Source organism: Rutidosis leptorrhynchoides, chromosome 9, assembly GCF_046630445.1.
Source record: "Rutidosis leptorrhynchoides isolate AG116_Rl617_1_P2 chromosome 9, CSIRO_AGI_Rlap_v1, whole genome shotgun sequence".
NCBI classification, from domain to species: Eukaryota; Viridiplantae; Streptophyta; class Magnoliopsida; order Asterales; family Asteraceae; genus Rutidosis; species Rutidosis leptorrhynchoides.
In genome coordinates, this window is record NC_092341.1 from 205,738,269 (window position 1) to 205,761,011 (window position 22,743).

The window sequence follows — 22,743 nt, forward strand, 5'->3', positions numbered from 1 at the left end:
GAGTGCAACATTGCAGACTTTCTTATTCACAACAGCAGAGGCAGAATCGACAACTACATTACATTTCTTTATAGAATCACGGGTCCTTTCATGACAAACAACTACAAAACAACAAATATACAACTGAAAAATACCCTGAATAACGTGATGTACAATAACACTTTAAAACACGTTCAGGTAAATATGAAATTTTGCAAATTTGAAAAAGAATATGTAATTGGCCCACTCATTTATATATGTTAAAATTCTAATATTTCAAAATCAAACCCAAAATTGACATCTCATTTTAACGTAACTTTGCTCCTTGATTTACCATTGCATCCTAACTCATTTAATGGAACTCCTAAAATTACATACATTATAAAGAGGAAACAACAACAATAAATCACCTATATTTTCGTCGTTCTAACTCAGCAGTCAACCTACACTTGGAGTCCTTTATGTTATTGCAGTCAACCTATAGTAGCACATGTGATCATAAATTCCTTCGATATCTATCATTTTTTATGTATCTGAGGCGATTTCCATGTCAAATGGTACTTAGTTGAACCTCCTTGTCCAAATAAAGTGGTTATGGTAGCCCCAATGTGGAACTTTCATCCTTCCTTTCCTACAACAAATCTAGTATCAACTCCAAATATTGATCCACATATCTGATCAGACAAACCATTATCAAAATCAGAATTGACAACTACATTACATTTCTTTAGAGAATCACAGGTCCTTTCATATGTAAATGGGTCAAAATTAGAAGACATATCTAATTCCAAGTATTATGGTCCATAGCAAGGAATAGCAAGGAATGCAGTATACCTAAAAGCATATGTAATTATCCCCATCCTTTAATCACTACATCAGTAGTTTTGTACTGTACTGATCGCCAAAGCCATATCTTCCAATGCATAATATTGGATTTATCCATCCTACACATAAAAAACCATATTATATTAAATAATCATTGGGTTGAGGAAGGTTACCGAGTTTATCTAAGAATATAATCGGGATCATATGACAGCTAGTTAGTTTTAACTATGTGGTGACCCAACATATATTAGCACACTCTATTATAAGTATGATAGATGTATGATATTAAATAAGTCAGAAGCTGGGAGTTAAAATGACTGAATTCAAAAATTTGAGTAAGCATCCATATGTCTATTATGACTATCTATTTATAAAGCCATAGATTCTGAATATACATTGCCTAAAACTATCAAACATGAAAGTATCCGCCCAATACTTGTAATTTTGCCTTTTTAGTCATATTAGCTAATTGTAAGTGTTATAATTTTGGTATGAGTTTTGCCTAGTAGTATTATTGTATGTTAATATATGTCACAGCAGCCACTTGCAAGTGTTACAGTATAATTTTGGTCACCTATTTATTTGGTCATCAGTACCCAACCACTTTTGTTACAAGTGACACAAACATCAAAACTAAAGTTTGAATTATACAAAAAAACAGTGATAATGATTTGTATTTTGAGTGGCCAAATTAAAACCAGATTACTCAAAATTGTAGACAATTAGCACAGATCATATGGACATCATTAACTTCCCACCCCATATCAAAATATAACAGGCTCTATAACCGCACCTGTTAACAAAACGGTTCACCCATGTATAACCACCTTTACTCACAACAAACGTTGTGAGTAATATTTCGAATCATCAGTGGTAACCACCACCAGTTGCTATCGGTGGTAACCATCACCAGGCGCTTTCATCGGTGATCCAAGAATTTGAATCATCACTCTGAGGGTCAGTTAATTAACAAAAATTGAAACGGATCTTACAAGTTATATGATTGTGTCGATTTAACAAAGTAGATTTTATTGATTGACCAAATTTACATACCTATGTGAGAAACGGCGGTCGATTCCAGTCACCGGGGATGATTCCGGCGCTATCGAAGATCTTCAACCCGTTAGTTAATTGATTTTGGATTTCAGATGTATTGAGATCGGTATTCGATTGAAAACCGTAATTGATTTTTAGGGTTAGAGAGTATGGAAGGAATGAATGAATGGGGAAGAAGGAAGGCACGATGTATCCCCTTTTTTTATTGAAAATTTTTTTGGCCAATTAGTTATGGACAAATGTTAGTTTGTGATGCATTTGTGGGATAGGGGTAGTGAGAAAGTTATAGGCAGCCACGTGGCAAATCGATCTGTATTATTATAATTTATAGATATGCTTATTAGGATAATTAAAAGTATTATCATTATGGTTGTTACTAAATATAACTATTATTATTATTAACATAATTAGGAATGTTACTGTTATTATTATGTGTAGTTTGAAAATAATAAAATTTATTATTATTTTCCTTAAATACTAGTATTAGTGCCATTTTTTTTATATAGTTATTAGTATTATTATTATCATTATTATTAACTTAGTTATTATAAAGGGAATAAGTATTAGTATTATTGTTATTATTATTATGATTGCTATAAGTTTTATTAATATGTTAATTATTGTTAAATTGTATCATTTACGAGATATAGATATTGTTACTAGTATATGTGTTAATATTATTATGATTAAGGTTATTATTATCATTATGGAATATAAAACAAGTTATCATTTTTTCATTAATATTAGTACTACTATTAATATCATTGTATTATCACTAATAGGGTTATTATTAACATAGGTATATTATTAATGATATTATCATCATTTATCTTTACTAATATTAGCTTAGTATAATAAAACTACTGTTTGATAAACAAACTAAATACATACATAAATATACATATTTAACAAATATAACATAACAAAAAAAAAAATTAATATCTTTATATACAAAATGAACATATAACACACACACACACACACACACACACACACACACACACACACATATATATATATATATATATATATATATATATATATATATATATATATATATATATATATATATATATATATATATATATATATATATATATATATATATATATATATATATATTATTAACAAAAAATAATATAACTAATATATTTATATATATTTGTATTCAATTACAACTATGAATATAATAAATATACAAATGATATAGGTTCGTGAATCCGAGGTCAACCCTGCATTTTTCATTATCGTCATATGTATTTTTACTACAAAATACATTAGGTGAGTTTCATTTGCTCCCTTTTACTCTTTACGTTTTTGGGCTGAGAATACATGCAAATGCTTTATTAACTATTTTACAATATTTATATGCGTGAGTTTCATTTTCTCCCTTTTACTCTTTACGTTTTTGGACTGAGAATACATGCAAATGCTTTATTAACTATTTTACAATATTTATATGCGTGAGTTTCATTTGCCTTTTTACCCTTTATATTTTTGGGCTGAGAATGCATGCGCAATTTTTATAAATGTTTAACGAAATAGACACAAGTAATTGAAACTACATTCTATGGTAGAATTATCGAAATCGAATATGCCCCTTTTTATTAAGTCTGGTAATCTAAGAATTAGGGAACAGACACCCTAATTGACGCGAACTCTAAAGATAGATCTATCGGGCCCAACAAGCCCCATCCAAAGTACCGGATGCTTTAGTACTTCGAAAATTATATCATGTCCGAAGGAGGATCCTGGAATGATGGGAATATTCTTATATGTATATTGTGAATGTCGGTTACCAGGTGTTCAACCCATATGAATGATTTTTGTCTCTATGCATGGGACGTATATTTATGAGAAATGGAAAGATAAAATCTTGTGGTCTATTAAAATGATGGAAATGATTATTTATGTTAAACTAATGAACTCACCAACCTTTTGGTTGACACTTTAAAGCATGTTTATTCTCAGGTATGAAAGAAATCTTCCGCTGTGAAATTGCTCATTTTAAAGATATTACTTGGAGTCATTCATGACATATTCCAAAAGACGTTGCATTCGAGTCATTGAGTTCATCAAGATATTATCAAGTCATTTATAGTTTAGATATATTATGAAATGGTATGCATGCCTGTCAACTTACGATGAAATGAAAGTTTGTCTTTTAAAAACGAATGCAATGTTTGTAAAATGTATCATATAGAGGTCAAGTACCTCGCGATGTAATCAACTGTTGTGAATCGTTTATAATCGATGTGGACTTCGTCCGGATGGATTAGGACGGGTCATCACAAAAACGTTACATTAACATGATTATTGATTTTGTGATTCTTGGTTAGGGTTTGATAGCTTTTAAAATGAACTTTTGATGCACCAAATGCTTTGTAATGTTGTTGGTAAGTGTTTAGTTGTATTGTATGCGTAATTACCTTCAAAACGGCGTATTATATATGTGCATTTAATTCCCGAATCATCAATATGAATTTATGAACTTGAAGCATTTATGATGAGCATTAATTGATCATTCAACTTAAAATTCGATTATTGCAAATGATGAATTTGATTGATGAAAAGTGTTTGGTTGTATACCTCGTTAATTACCTTTCCAACGATATAAGATACGTGTTTTAAGTGTTTACGGTTCGTTAATTATGTTTGAATGAAATTGGGTTTGAGACTTAGACATTTGAAACGACCCAGGCACCAGCTCACGTTAAGTGTCGCGGCGCGGCACTCCCAGTCGCGGCGCGGCATTAGGCATTTTTTGGGACTGATCAACTTTACAATTATACAAAAAATTCTAACTATGCTACGCACCTCCGATTAACATGTAACTTGTTCTAACATGCTTATATATGAATAATTAACTCAGAAAAATAGTTCGGGACCCGACCCGAACGTGTTGACTTTTTCGTTGACTTTGACTTGACCAAAGTTGACTTTTGTTCAAAATTAACTAATACTTGTTTAAACCATTCTAATCTTCTTGCATACTTGATTCTTGCATGAAACTTGACAACTTGATTCACATGCTATATAATCGAGTCGTAGTGAGCCATGGGACTAATTGAACAATTTTGACCAACCATGTTTACTGTTATTGATACGACCTACTTGTTTAGGTCAAGGCTAGCATTCATTCTTGCACACGTTTACTTTTTGAAGTACATTTACATTCGTGCACTCAAGGTGAGATCATAGTCCCACCTTTTCAACAACTTTTACGCTTTAAAATATGGGATGAGAAACATATACGTATCATACATTTATGCTTTGAACACAAGTACGAAAACAAACATTCCACGTGCGAGTTAGAACAAAAAGCCTCAATTCAATTATCATTAGTTACACTTGCAGGATGTAAACGTGAACTTATGTTATGTGATCACATGGGCTTGACGAGCCCTCATTCAGACGGTTCGCTACTGTTAGCGGATGAAATATATTTTCGAGTATAGTGTATGTTCTAACACTACGTAACAGGGTACAAAATAGTTAAGTTTGATAATTAGGTGCTCACGAACATACTTTTGGAATGCAAACGATTTGTATAATCAACTATACAAAATCTTGTGGTTCAAAACAACGTTTACAAATACACCTATGATTTCACCAATATTTTTCGTTGACAGTTTCTATATGTTTTTCAGGTTCATACTTGGCTACTAGATACATGCTTCCGCACATTTTGATTACTTACTTGGGGTCAAGCATACATGCATACGCTAGTGATAGCACCTTTGGGTTCAAGCATATTGTTTACATACTTACGCTATTTATAGCAACCGTGATTTTCAACTTATATTATGTCGCAAGTCGTTTCATTTATACTTTATAACTTATGTAAACTTAAACCTTGTCGAACCATTTGGTAACTTAAACTTTGCAAGTCATATACGTTTCAAATGAATGTGACATAATTTTGGTCAAACGCGTCTCATTTACGGACTATGACCACGTAACGGGACCTAAGTTAACGGCGCCATCAATGGCGATTTTGACGGGTCGTTACAGATATAACAAGATCAAAAAGCTAAAAAGATTGATCTTATAATGATGATGATGTCGTGATTAAGAAGAGAAGAAGAAGAAGAAGAAGAAAATTTTAAGAACTTACAATTTTAGTGTGCGAAATACTAGAGAGAAAATTAGAGAGCAAGTGTGTGTAAAATGAGAATGAGATCAAGTGTAAAATGAAAGAATAAGGCTTGTATTTATAGTGATGGTGGTGGGTGTTTAGCTGACGGCCTAGGAGGGACAAAGGGGGGACAAACTTTGCTTTTTGCATGGTGGTGGTCTAAAGGTGGTGCTTGTTGTTGGGATCTCATGCAACATGTGTAGTAATGGTTAACAAAAAGGCTAGTATGTTGGCTCATCTTTAAGGGGTTTTTCTCCTACATCTTAATGGGTCATAAATCCATTTAAATTGGGCTAACTTAAGAGTTCAATAGCTAGAATAGGGTGGGCCTAAGTCCATTAAGGTAAAAAGTCCAACAAGACTAACTAGTGTGCATTATTAAATTACTAAGCGTAATTAAGCAACCAATAAGCCAAGTAATTGTTATTAATAAATAACAATTAAAATTAAGTAGTCATAATATTCCAATTACGACAAAAGTTTAACGTGTACAAAATACATAGCTCGTTCTAAACGTCAAGTGACACTAACGGTCATAAAAGCATTCGAGGATCAAGTTAAGTAACTAAGTACTTAATAACACGTTGTAAGGTATTAACGAAAGTAATTAACACGAACAATGATCCCAGAATATAATCTAACACAGTACGCACAAATACGCAGTTTCGTGAAAGTAATAAGCACAAATATAAGTCGAAAAAGTCAGGTCGTTACAAGTAACATAAACTATGCTACTTGAATGATTCAAAGAAGACTTTATAGCCTGAGTTGTACCAGCCAAAAAACCACCCGCAATATCAGTATTTGAAACCACGAAACAATTAGTAGAAGCTAGCAGATTATCATCAAACGAGTTGGACAAAAGACGATTTAACCCATTAACCTCAATTCATTAACCCATACATTATCCAAAGTAATAGCATAACACAAATCATTTGAAAAGGATGCAGGCAAATGTTATGTTGTCGAAGTGTTTGCTATAAATATAGCACATGTCACAACCGTAGGCTAATTTGGCATAAACGAAGGTACTGTCAAGGAATTTGAAACTTTCAAATAAAAAGCTATTTGACTGCACTTGGTAAGATCAATATCAAAAATATGACGTTACAACAAGCATACTAACATTCCACATGACAAACAGAGAGGTTCATCGAAGCTATTCACGGTGTTTAAAACAGTTAACTAGTGTCAGATTCAAGGTTTCTTCCACGATGATTAAAATATTTATGATGACATCTTTTAAATCACTTACTTTTAGATTTAATAATGTTCACTACAAATGTTAATATGTATCTTGTGCCTTGGCTGTCTTCTCTATATACGTTCATGTTAACATTTATATTAGTATATAGCTTGTGAATGTGACATGTCTTCCGTAAATACATCTGTTGGTATGATTTTCCGTATAGGGGCTATACGGTACCAGTACAAAACAATAGCTGCTTAGCGTGTGGCGTATGATGTTGATTGATGTTTGCCCTCGAGAAATAATCTTTGCAGACCCGGAACACGGATGAGAGATCCGTGAGGTGGCCTCAATCAATCTGGGGATCAATCTGAAATTGATCCGTATAGCGTATTGCTGCTAAGCGGCTAATGTGCGTTTAGAGTGAGAAAGAACTGTGTGAGAGAGAAAGTGTACTTCTCTTTGACTAAAGTTCCGATGATAAATGCAGTGACCCAGGGGGTCTATTTATAGGCGTAGAATGTCCGAAATTCTCAGGATACACGTGTCAATCACTGATTAAATCAATTATGTGAAGTATCCGGGAGGTGGGTGGCGTGTGCTGACATGGCTGCGTGCCGTTCACGCGCTGAGTTAAAGGGCTTAAGCATAAAAGCTGCCAGCAGGGCTTACGCTTGACGCTGGGCGGCCTGCTGTACGCTGGACGGCAAATACTGAAAACCGCTAAATTTTGTTATCTTTTGTGCTTTTTGATTTATTTTTTTGTATAAAAATGCTGTTTTTATGCGTGTATCCCCTAGGATACACCATTAAGTCCCCAGTTTAATGTCTTATTTTTGCAAAAAATAAAGTTATTAAACTAAAAAATAAAAGATGCATTTTTCCTCAAAGACACAAAACTGCTGTAGCCGTCTACTTTTCGGCTCTGACGTCACATTTCCAATTATGAAATTGCCCCAAAAATCTTTTTGATTTATTTTCAAAATTTAACTTGTTCCTTAATTAATCTGGTTCATACACGTGGCTCGATCATGTCCTTTCATTGTCCACCAATTTGATTATAAATAAGTACGTTCCCCTTTCATTTTTCCTTTTCCGAAAACTGATCATTAGCGTTGAAGATAACTGCAATTACTCAACGATTTGATTTGTGCGTGGTTAGTTATCATTTATCCTTCTCCTCTATCTGTACTGTTTTATTTTGTGTACTACCATGGCCGACTCTAGCAACACTTCTTCCCAAAGAGACAATCGTGATGTGAGTACTATTCCCTCCAGTATTACCGAAGCCGAACTAGACCAATTATGCAGAAAGCATAGAAATCTTAGATTGTTAAACCCTATTGTTCCCTCGTCTAGCGATAGGGCAAATAAACCTCCTGAGAAGATGATTACCCTCTATAAGCTTCAATTAACTGTGGGAAATCTCCGTATTCCCCTCTCTTCTTTTCTTCAACAAATCCTTGCCCATTATGAAATAGGTCTTAGTCAAATTCATCCGCTAGGGTTACAAAAAATTATTCTTTTTGAAATGTACTGTAATGCTGTAGAAGAAGTCCCAAATGTAAATATTTTCTATGAATTGTTTAGAACTAGATTAGTTAGCAAATGCTGGTATACATTTGACTGTAACCCAAATAAGGCCTGTACTGGGGTGAAGGAAACTTCTTTAAAAAATTGGAAAGATCCCTATTTATTTGTCAATGAAAGGGTTGTTCATGATGCATGGGCGTGTGTTCGTGGATGGAGAAAAACTACAATAGGGGTCAGTAAGTGTGACGACCCGAAAATTTTTCGACCAAATTTAAACTTAATCCTCATATGATTTCGATACGATAAGCAAAGTCTGTAATGTTGAGTCTCAAAATTTTGAACTATTTATATGGAATTATTTAACCATTGACTATTCTCGACGATTCACGAACCATTATGTGTAAATAAATATATAAATATATAAATATATATATATATATATATATATATATATATATATATATATATATATATATATATAATATATATATATATATACATATATATACATATTAATTATTATAAATTAAAATATTATATGAGTTAATTAATTATGTAAATAAAATAATATATGATATTTATTATTAAAATGAATCTATATATGTAAGGTATATTGAATGTGTATTTATATGGTTTCGAATTTAATTAGTAAACGATAATAGTACCCGTTGTCAGTCGATCGATATTAAGCAAGTTAAATTCAAACTTAAATGATTTTAAAATAAACGGTGTTTCGAAAATGAGTTCTACAAATTATAGGATTATTAAAAATGTATTTAGGAACTATTTATTGTATTTTAAAACTTTTTATATTATACTTAGGGTTGGGAGTGATTAATTAATATAATTTTTATTTAATAGTTAATGATCGAATTTTATACCATAATGATCAAAATAAATAAATATAGCTAATTTAAAAATATGAGATTTTTCTGAACACTTTTATCCGCTACTGATTTAACAATGGAGTACGAAATAATAGTCCGTAAAAACTGTCGGTACTAATAAACAAAATCAATGGCAGCTATACTATTCGGGTACTGTTGTCTATGCACGTTTATTTCTTTATCTATCAACTTGATATGAGATCAATTATATATACATTTGCATTTGATACACACAATGTCACAAAAAAACACCATGTTTACCCACTATCCATTATTCCCTTTTAAACTTTCTTCTTAATGTGTCCTTTCTTCTTCTCTTTGTACAATCGATCACCACTTTTAACATTCAAGAACCACGACTGTTAACCGTTATAAACAACCATCTATCTATGTCTAAACCGCCCCATCAATACCTTCTACCACTGCAACCCACTTAATACTCAAACATATCTATCTAACCGTTCCTACTACCTTCTTGATCGATCATCACCCAACCACTGCCGTCACCCCTACCATGAACAAACCCACTTCATTTTCGTGTTCTTGCTCGATGAAACAAACCCACCATCAACCACCTTCTCCATGTTCAATCGAACCATCGAAACCACCATCATCATGATTATTAACTAATCAAATGTTTCTGTTTATATACGATTATTAACTCAAAAACGAAGGGCTCGTAACCATCATCTGCACTTTTTGTTTCGATTCAAACAACAAAACCCACCAACACTCAAACTATCTCTATATCTACTTCTGTTTCGTTTCAACTACAACCAAAACACAAACCCTCTTCCTCTCTCTCTCTCCTATATAGGCAACTGTAATGATGCAGCATTTGCTCAACCATGGAACCACAACTAGCCATCACTTTCTTCTCACTCATCCTATCTCACTGCTTTGGTTTCGCTCCTGCTACCCATTTGTTCCAGCTTCTGTTTGCAGCTAATTACCACCAAACAACCACTAAATGATTAACTGTAAGTGTTGCCACGCTACTACTATTTCTTTGTTATATTTTTTTTCCTTTTTCAACTGAACACCACATTAACAATTGAAGAACTCCACAAAACCCTGAAGGGCTACTGCTATTGTTCCTGTTAACTGATCGAATGGACCAAATACCACTTACAACCCACCTTTATCATAATAACCACCACACGCCACTTCAACTTTTTTGTTCTTTTTCTTGTTCGAATGAGAACACCAAAACCATCATCAAACAATGATCCAAGACCACTAATATTATCACAACCACCATCATCATTTATTTATTTTTTCTTTTCGTTTTCTAATTCTAATTGAACACCACCCTTAAACTGATAATACTCGTTGCTACTTCTTTTCTATTACAATCATCGAAAACAACCCCTACCCAAACAACTGTATACCTGCAGTCTTCTATTTAATTAACTCGACAAACCATTGTTACTGTACATGCTGCTATACTTCTCCATTGTAACCCAAAACCACTTATGAGGAAGAAAATGATATGAAGGTGAAACTTTGATTATGGATGATTACTAGATGTTATCTAATGATGAAGACGCACGCTGTAAAGAGTAAATGATGATGATAGAAAGAAAAAGGAGGACGGCTGTTTAGAATTTTATTCAAACACCACCAACACAACCCACTTCAATTTATATTCACTGCTGCTATTTAATCATGATGATTAATACTCTCTTTTTTGTTTCTGTTAAAGATGAGGATATGTTGGGGTGTCAGTAGGGTCTGACGGCCACATTCATTCCATTAGTTCATTATTAAAAAGAAAAAAAGAAACCGAAGCTCTTTTAATTTGTTGATTAAAATAGTCAGTCGACTAATCTGTAGTGGGATTTGGGCTTAAGGAATCCATCTGATTGAAATAAATAGGTTAGTAAATCATGGGCTTTTTAATTATAAAAGGATTAATCAAGTAGATGGACTAAGTGTGGGCCGATGGGTTTATAGTTGTTGGGCCGAGATCAGATTTTCATTTAGGCCAAAACTTGCAGCTGCATCAATTCCAGTTTTCTATTGATGTTTTAATAATGATGGTGTACGATTATGATTACGTGATGGTGATATATTAATGATAACAATGATGAAGAAGATGGTTAGGATAAATGATGATGTTATTAATGATTGGGTGAGAAAGAAGAAAATGAAACAGAAAGAAAACGGGTTAAGTAATTTGGGTCTGTTATAGAATCAGATAACCAGAATCAGATGGATGGTCAAGAGTGTTTGTGCTTTAATGAGAGGTCATGGGTTCAAGTCTTGTATGAGGCAATTTTTTTGGGGAAAAGCTTTAAAGGTAGTCTTCTATTATTAAGATGATTACTACTACTACTACTACTACTATTATTATTATTATTATTATTATTATTATTATTATTATTATTATTATTATTATTATTATTATTATTATTATTATTATTATTATTATTATTATTATTATTATTATTATTATTATTATTATTATTATTATTATTATTATTATTATTATTATTATTATTATTATTATTATTATTATTATTATTATTATTATTATTATTATCAACATTACTACTAATATTGTTATCATTATAAGTATTATTATTTTTAGAACCATAATTATTATTATTATCATTATTAAGTATATTTACTAATATTATTATTATAACATAATACAATTTTTTATTTATTATTATTAATATTATTTCATCAAATGATTTTTAGTTATATAACACTATAATTAATACATATAACATATCTATATTTACGTTTTATAATAAAAACTAATTATTTAGTTAAAGTACATAAAGTAGAAATATTTAAATTACTTATTGATGAAACATATAATTTATTAAAATAACAATTAAATCACTAATAAAATATAAATTTGTTTGATTACCATTACATGTGTTAATATACATAATTGAATATAGGTTCGTGAATCCGATGCCAACCCTGCATTGTCCAGTATCGCCGTATGCATATTTTTACTACAAAATATCGTATCGTGAGTTCATTTGATTCCCTTTTACTCTTTACATTTTTGGGACTGAGAATACATGCGCTGTTTTTACAACTGCTTTATTAAATGCTTTTGAAATATATTTTGAACTGCGAATACATGAAATGCTTTTATAAATGTTTGACGAGATAGACACAAGCAAAACATTCCTCGAATGAATTATGTGGACATGATAATTGCCACCATTGAATTATGTGGACATGATAATTACCACCGTTGAATTATGTGGACATGATAATTGCCACCGTTGAATTATATGGACATGATAATTTCCACCATTGAATTATGTGGACATGATAATTGCCACCATTGAATTATGTGGACATGATAATTGCCACCATTGAATTATGTGGACATGATAATTGCCACCATTGAATTATGTGGACATTATAATTGCCACCAATTGATGTGAATGTTATGTATCGAGAGAATGGTTTTTATACACAGGTTATGTGTATTAGTTTTTGTGCACGAGATATGTGTACGGTTACTAAGATTTATGAAAAATGGATTGCGTACACTAGAAAGGTGTATTGTATTTAAAAGATATCGCATGCACATTATATATGGGTGTAGGAGTCGGGCCCATTTGTACCATGCAGCATTTAAATCTTGTGGTCTATCAAAATGATGAATTCTATTGTTTACGATAAACTTATGAACTCACCAACCTTTTGGTTGACACTTTAAAGCATGTTTATTCTCAGGTATGAAAGAAATCTTTCGCTGTGCATTTGCTCATTTTAGAGACATTACTTGGAGTCGATCATCACAATGGGACCAGATGTTGGTGACTTCGTCTATATGGATTAGGACGGGGTATGACATGTGGTATCAGAGTGGTGGTCTTAGCGAACCAGGTCTTGCATTAGAGTGGGTCTGGACTTCGACCGTGTCTGCATGTCAAAAGTTTTGCTTATTATTTTGTGTCAAAAATTACCTGCTTATCATTCTTAAGGAATCATTTGCTTATCATTCTTAGTTTAGACACATCTTACTGCATTGATTGCATGAATAGTATATAGACAAAATTCATATCTTAGCGTATCTATTACTGTAAACTTTGCCTGACATATTCCGTAGATTCCTCCGTAACTTATGGGATTTTAGTATTATATATGCATATGTAAATTATGTATTGCAGGGTACTAATCTACATCCTATAATCTATTTCTTATCGAAAATCCTTCATCTGATCGTACGAGATGAATCCCTCAACCAGTTCGAATTCCTCGGATTCCGACAGCTATTCTGATATGAAGTTTCACCTAAGCTCCGAAAGCAGTGTCACCAGAATGATTTAACCAATTCATCTGATTGGTTCGTAGCCTACTTAATCATTAGAGACAAAAAGAAGGTGATCCTTTCCATCAACCAAATTCACCTCTTGGCGAAGAACCTGAAGCACTTACCGGTGAACCAGTCTGAAATATCATTTTCACCCTCATTTCCTGAATATCTCGTCATGATTACATAATATCTCAGATTCTAAACCTTATTCATTCGCTCGTTCTTACCGACAATCATCCCGGAGTAATCGAAGAAGTCAACGAGGTTCGCGCCTGAGTAATGATTTTTGGAGAAAATGGTGCAAAATTTACCAGCTTCAGCAACATCATCGGCACCAACAGTACCATTAATAACAGCACCAGTACCATCAACAATCCATGCCTCAACATCTCATTATGTACCTCGAGTATAATCACCGTTCTACGTATCGTTCTACATCAATTATCTTCGTTTATCATGGTGATTATGTAATCTCTAAAGTCTTAGAGACTATTTATTCTAGCTCAAACCGAAAAGCAAATGAGATTAATATCATATTAACTCATTAAATCCATGATTATATCTGAAGAAAATATATATGTATATATGTTTTCATAAAGATTTTAATTAAAAATTCTTTTGTACAAACTGCTAATGGTGAAAATATTTTAACGGGTAGGTAATACCCGAGGAATATTTAGATTTCACATTAATAAGTTACAATGTATATTCTTCGAATTTGACTCAACGATCATTTACTATCCTACTTACATCTACAGATATACGAATCCGTTCACCACAGAATAACCATTTTCATTCAAATTCATATTTGGATTTTGACCTATCAGAATCTAACAAGTGGCATAATGAAGAAAAACATTGGACAAAATAAAAATTAGTTAGAAACAAACAAATTAACTATAAGAAATTATTTTAAGAAACCACGCTAACAAAATCCTAGCTAACTGTTCCTAGCTAACTGTTAATTCCTTATTACATTTATTTATCGCAATTTAATTAACGCAATTTTAATTCTCGCAATTTTATTTATCGTCATTTAATTTCTGTTATTTATTTTACGCACTTTAAATATCGGGACACGTATACAAGGTTTTGACATATCATATCGACACATCTATATATATTATTTGGAATAACCATAGACACTCTATATGCAGTAATGCTTGAGTTAGCTATACAGGTTTGAGGTTGATTCTAAAATAATATATATACTTTGAGTTGTGATCGAGTCTGAGACATGTATATAATGGGTCATGACACGTATTAATTAATTTGAATATTATATATTAAACTATATATGAATTATTGAACTGTTAACTGTGGACTACCAACATTGGACAATTAAAATGAATTAAAATATTGATTATAACATATGAAACTAAATATATTTCAAGTTTGCCACTTGATTTCATCTTAAACCTCATTTGTATCTTGACGATTACAAACTGCGTTTAAACCTTTCATGATTCTTGGAAACACCTCAATCGAGAGGATGAACCAACCGCACTTCATCTACGGAAGAAAAGATTTATGTGTGCACCTGAAAAACTCTCAAAATCTGAGTAAACGTTCAACACATATCTGTGCTAGCTCCTTTGCCATTGTTATTACCGAAATAACATTGCAATTCCTTTCCAAAGTAGTAAATTTTTTCACAGCTCCAGCAAGTCAACTTCGACTTTTCATTCGGATTAGCCTTATTATAACCTTGATATATAAGTCTACCTTTCATCATCGTTACCAGGGAACCGTTTATATTCCACCACATTAGCAGTAAACTTACCAGCAACTTCATTACTTATTGGCTTAAGTCTTTCCGAAAAAAAAAACATTATACTTGTTCATTAAAACCCTATCATATACTCATCTGCATCTTGTAACGATAATTATCATACCAAAAAGCTTCATTCATTATTTTGAATCTCGTAGCGTTCTTACATCAACAGTTATATGTATTCATATAAAATTTATCTTCTAGAATTACGATCTTCAATTCTGAAATTTTGAAAAGCACCCAGCCTACGAATCAATACATTGAACTTTGAAAGATGCTGATGAAGTAGCAAAAACTGTAAATGACCTTAATAGTCAAAATTTTGATGATAAAGAAGGATACGTTGGAAAAGCTCAAAAGAAAATTTAGTACCGAAAAACAGATTGAGCAAACCATGAAGGAGACCAAGGCCAAATACAAGGACCATGCCATATATTTAAAGAATCCAGGTAATTTTAGATCTAATGAAACCTTCAACGAATATCTAGCTCCGTACCCATGTTAAAATTTTGCGAAAAATCTTTCTTCATCAACCATCGAACTTAGAAATTCCAAAATGTCATCATAAATATCTTCGATATTTCTGAAGGTATTTTCAAAAATATTCTCGTCCGAAATTAATTATCTCTTCGTGCTATCTATATTACTTCATAAATGAAACTACTTTAGTTTCTAAATTTCTTTAAAATTCGAGTTTGAATTATGAATGATTTTGAAGTAGTGTTGGAAATTGATGCATGAGTTAGTATAATATAATGACACTTGATTAACGTGATTATATTACAGTAAGTCATACTGAGTTTCTAATGAAACGTGATGATTCACAGACCATAACGTCATCATGTGTCATGTTACACGACTCTTACATTCTACCTAATCTCTAAACATATCAAGAACATATTTCTTGATAGTTCTATCTTTTCTCTTGAATTCTGGTAATTTAACCAATCAAGATCGTGCTATTACAATTTCTTTCTCAGAATACTAACTATGTTCATTCCAAAATTCAAATCTACGAATTCTGGACCATTATTCGCTTGACTTAAAGTCAGGAAGAGAAAACAAAAGGATGGAACTCCATAATATAAAGGAAATGAAGAGGGTGGATTTATAGTGAAATATTCAACAGAACAATCAAAACAGATTATCGCATTTAACCAAAGATGATCCTAATTTCCTGAACTATCGAAGAACCAAATCTTATTACGAAGATTTCCTCTAAATTCCTTGATTTCCGGAAATCAACCGGGACTACGTCACCAGACAAGACGAAACTGCATTTATTCATTTCACTCTTTTGTGATAACTTCATTCGTACTTTTCAAATAATCGAATTATTCTATCCATATTACTCAATGATGATAAAACTCTATTTATCAAATCATATTCATCATGAAAACATTTTTATTGTTAGCTATGACGACCTCGATCAAATTTCGGGACGAAATTTCTTTAACGGGTAGGTACTGTGACTACCCGGAAATTTCCGACCAAATTTAAACTTAATCTTCATATGATTTCGATACGATAAGCAAAGTCTGTAATGTTGAGTCTCAAAATTTTGAACTATTTATATGGAATCATTTAACCATTGAATATTCTCGACGATTCACGAATCATTTGATGGAATTTAATAAGTTTCATAAACAACATGTTCTTATAGTTAACTTGATTATTAAACCAATTTAATGTAGTTAAAGCAAGCGGAAGCATGATGTTAAGTTCAAGTTTATATGTAAAGATATTAAGTTAAATTCCATGATAATATCAAGTCTTGGATAAATGCTTACTAATATAACAAGTAGAGAAGATATATATACCTCCTTAAGCTAGTTGAGGGTTGTTTACAAAGTTGCAAGATGATGATGAAGATGATGAAGAATGGAGCTTCAAAATGAACCCTCAAGTGTGCAATACCCTAATCCTTTGATGCACCAACACCACCCTTTAAGTTAGTTAAGATTTAGACACTTAACTAGCTAATTAACCAAGCTTAAAACCCTTTTATTTGCACCCAATATTCTGATCAGCAGCAACTAGAAAGATGATGATGAATGGAGCCTCAAAACTATGAAACCTCAAGTGTTTATACCCCAAACTTATAACCAACACCTAGTACATTGGTTAGGATTTAATTAGAACACTTAATCACTTAATTAACCAAGCTTGAACCACCTCTTTTGCTGCTGAAAATCATGACCAGAACAGGCAGTTTTCAAGAGGAGAGAAAAATCAAAATAACTCAATATATTCTCTAGTTAAGTGTGTTCTTTTTTCCCTTGAATACTTGTGTGAATATATTGGTCATTGAGTCAAGCATGTGCCTTGGAGTTGTATTGTATCAAAAGTAACAAGCAAAGGAGCATGGGTGCTTGTCTTGGAGACTAAAATTCTGCACACATCCTTTATATTATATAATAATGTTATATATATACATAAACTTGATATATATATATATATATATATAAATATATATATATATATATATATATATATATATATATATATATATATATATATATATATATATATATATATATAAACATGTATTTATTTTGTTACTTTCACATTTTATAAACCTTTTTATAAAATATAACACAACATAATCATTTAAACCTATAAACAATTATATATATAAGTTATCCAAATAATTTATCTCAAGTGATTACATTTTAGGAAACTGATTTTCTAAAATCCAAGTGTCGCGTATTTATTTAACGATCCAACCGTTAAGATTAAATACTTATAAGGTGTCGGTAAGCTTGTTATTTAGTATGACCCGACTTGGATCATAACATATTAGCCACATTAATTTAATATGTCTCTCGGGCATACGAAATACCTTCAATCTCCCACTTGCACGAGAAACATAAGAAATTAATGCAGGTGACGGATACCACCTAATGACCGTCCATCACCCCCAATATGTTATGACTTTTGCCATTCAATAACATCATCCCTTTTGAGTTCCCATCTCGAATATGAATAGGTGAATCTTTTCATTATATCCTTTCGTCTTAGATGTCATGTTAAATCCAAGAGACATAGAGTGATCACTCTCTTATAGATTTAACTTTATCAGGCCTTAGACATCTGACTCTCAACGAATAAGAGGGACAAATTCCATCTTGACTACATACGTCCTAGATATATACTTTGTATCATATCTGAGCTCTTCCTTATAAACTACCATATTTCAGAATAGCAAAGAAAGAATCAAGGCACAATACTTGATAAATACCCAAACCCAATATGTATCTCAGGTCAGAGGATTCAATGATACTCGCCTTTACTCAAGATTACATGTGATTAACCACAAAGGCTCCATACAGTAAGTCTTGAGAGCGAGTCTTCCAATATTTGTATCCCACAAATATCTATGAACCTTGGTTGCAACCTTGCCCCACATTCAACCTATGAATGTATACCAATACAAGTTCATAATAGTCTAAACCTCACACTGTTCCCACAAATGTGATCGACTACAGAATTTAGAATAATTGCTTATTCATGGATAAAATATGCAAAATAGGAACATAACTCAAATTAAATTAAAACCTTAATTATATTAATGAGTTTGAATAACTTCGTTCCGTTACAATACTTAAAACAGATCATAACCAATCACTAGAATATCGAAGCCCTAATCCACAAACATGTCCTTCATGTTTTGCTCCATGTAAGAGCTTCGTGAGTGGATCCACTATATTAAGAACTGTGTGAACTTTGCGAATACATATCTTTCCTTTTTCAACTTCATCCCTTATGTAGTTGTATCTCTGCTCAATGTGACGGGTCTTTTGATGAGCACGAGGTTCCTTGATTTGAGCAATCGCTCCCTCGTTGTCACAAAAGATCTCAAGAGGGTCCTGAATGGAAGGGACTACTCCTAAGTCGTCGATGAATTTCTTCATCCATGCAGCTTCCTGTGCTGCCAATGAGGCGGCAATGTACTCTGACTCTGTAGTGGATAATGCAAAAACATCTTGTTTTGAACTCTTCCAAGAGATCGCACCTCCATTTAACATGAAGACATAATCAGATTGTGATCGAGAATCATCTCGATCAGTTTGGAAACTCGCGTCCACGTAACCTTTTACAGCAAGTTCCTCCTCACCAGACCCGTATATTAGAAACATATCCTTAGTCCTCCTAAGGTATTTCAATATACTTTTAACATCAATCCAATGACGTATTCCTGGGTTATTCTGCTATCAACTTGTTAAGATAAGAGCGCATGATACATCCGGTCTAGTGCATATCATTGCATACATGATTGACCCAATAGCAGATGCGTATGGGACATTCTTCATTCTCTCTTGTTCATCTTTCGTGGTAGGGCACTGAGATGAACTAAAAGTGTTCCTCTTTGAATAGGTACCAAACCTTTCTTAGAGTTCTCCATCTTGAACCTTTTCAAGATCTTTTCAATGTATGTACTTTGATTCAAACCTATCAATTTCTTGGATCTATCCCTGTAGATCCCAATCCCCAATATGTATTGTGCTTCTCCAAGATCCTTAATGGAGAAGCAGCCTTTTAGCCATGTTTTAACACCTTGCATCGTGGGAATATCATTTCCAAATAATAATATATCATCCACAAAGAGTACAAGGAACATGACGGTACTCCCACTAGCCTTCTTGTATACACAAGCTTCATCACCATTTTTAATGAAGCCGAATTTCTTGGCCTCCTCATTAAAATGATGATTCCACATTCTAGATGCTTGTTTCAATCCGTAGATTGATTTCTTTAACTTGCATACTTTGTTAGGATGTGTTGGATCAACAAAACCTTCAGGCTGAACCATATAGACATCTTCCTCAAGATATCCATTTAGGAAAGCGGTTTTGACATCCATTTGCCATATTTCATAATCATAGTGAGCAGCAATGGAAAATAATATCCTGATAGACTTTAGCATTGCCACTGGCGAAAAAGTTTCATCATAATCAACCCCTTGAGTTTGAGTGAAACCTTTTGCTACAAGTCTAGCTTTGTATGTATCCAAGTTTCCATGCATGTCGGTTTTCTTCTTGAAAAGCCATTTACAATCAACTAACCTGGAGTTAGTAGGTTGTAAGACCAATTCCTAAACTTGGTTATCATACATGGATTGCATCTCGGCGTTCATGGCTTCTTGTCATTTATCTTTATCAATCCGTGATAAAGCATCTTGGTAGTTGGTTGGTTCATCCAAATCAACCGTATAGCAACCATCTATGAGAAACCTATATCTCTAAGGAGGATTGCTAATCCTACCAGATCTATGAACACTTTGTATACTTTAATCACCCGTGTGATCATGCTCAACATTTTCATGTTGAGTGCTAGTGTCAACCAATTGTGTATCATCTACTTGATCTTGAACCTCTTCAAGATCTATCTTCCTTTCACTATTTCCTTCCATTAGGAACTTAGTTTCAAGGAATTCCGCCTTCCGAGCAACGAATACATTTTGCTCGGATGGATCATAGAAATAGTATCCCATATCATCCTTGGGATATCCTATGAAGATACACTTCGTGGATCGAGCATTCAACTTATTAGGGACGTAACGCTTAGGGTAAGCTTCACATCCCCATACCTTTAAGTATGATAGAGATGGAGGTTTTCCAAACCACATCTCATGAGGAGTTCGTTCCACTTTCTTGGTTGGGGCCATATTTAGAATACGAGCCGCGGAGCATAGACAATAATCCCAAAATGATAGAGGTAACGAGCTTCTTGCCATAATAGATCGAACCATATCCATTAGGGTTTTGTTCCTCCTTTTGGATACTCCATTAAGCTGGGGTGTTCCGGGTGGAGTAAGTTGTGAGATAATCCCACAACTCCTAAGATGATCCTGGAAAGCATCGCTTAGGTATTCACCTCCTCTATCGGTACGTAGTACCTTAATTGTTTTGTTGAGTTGATTTTGTACTTCGTTTTGATATTCTTTGAATGCTTCAAAAGTTTCGTCCTTGTGTCTTAATAAGTAGACATATCCAAAATGACCGAAGTCATCAATGAAAGTAACGAAGTACCTTTCACCATTCCTAGTCATGGGTTTAAAGGGTCCACATACATCCGAATGTATTAATCCCAATAATTCTTTAGCCCTTTCATAGGTCCCTTTGAAAGGTGCTTTAGTCATTTTGCCTTGTAAACAAGATTCACATACATCAAACGAGTCTAGTTCATTTGTTTTCAAAAGCCCATTCTTTTGAAGCGTATGCATTCGACTCTTGTTTATGTGACCAAGGCGACAATGCCATAAGTAGGAATCACTCAAATCCCTTTTGAGTTTCTTGGTGTTTGCATGGAACATTGAGCTATTATGTGATGTGTCATCATGAACCAATTCATAAATACCATTCGAAGGCGAAGCCTTAAAATAGAACACATTATCTAAAGAAACATGGATATCATCATTAATGAAATTAAGATTAAAACCATATTGTTTTAAACAGGATACAGAAATAATGTTTCGAGATAAATCGGGTACATACAAAACATTTTTCAAAATAAGCTCCAAACCACTTGGTAGCTTCAAAACAAAGTCTCCCTGAGCTTTCACTTGCACCCTAGCTCCATTTCCCATGAAGAGACTTGTTGTTCCCGCATCTTGATCACTTCTTTTGAACCCCTGCAAAGAATTGCAAATGTGAGTTCCACATCCTGTATCTAATACCCATGTATTAGAAGAAGTAATACTAAGCTCAATGTATACCATATATACATTACCTGAGGTTTGCCCTGCATCCCTCTTTTCTTTCAACTCCTTTAGGTAGACCGGGCAGTTTCGTTTCTAGTGACCCATTTCACCGCAACCAAAGCATGGATCTTCCTTGGGGTTAGCTTTACCGGCAACCTTTTGCTTCTTGTTATTATTGGTTGGGGTAACCATCTTCCCCTTTCCCTTGCACTTTCCTTGGTAGGCGGGTCCTTTCCTCTTAGCCACCTTTGGCTTAGAAGTGTTATTGGTTTTGGACCCGCCTTCAATGATCATAAACATGGGTGAAGTCCTTTTACCCATGCTTGCTTCTGCCGTCTTAAGCATGGCGTGTAATTCACCAATGC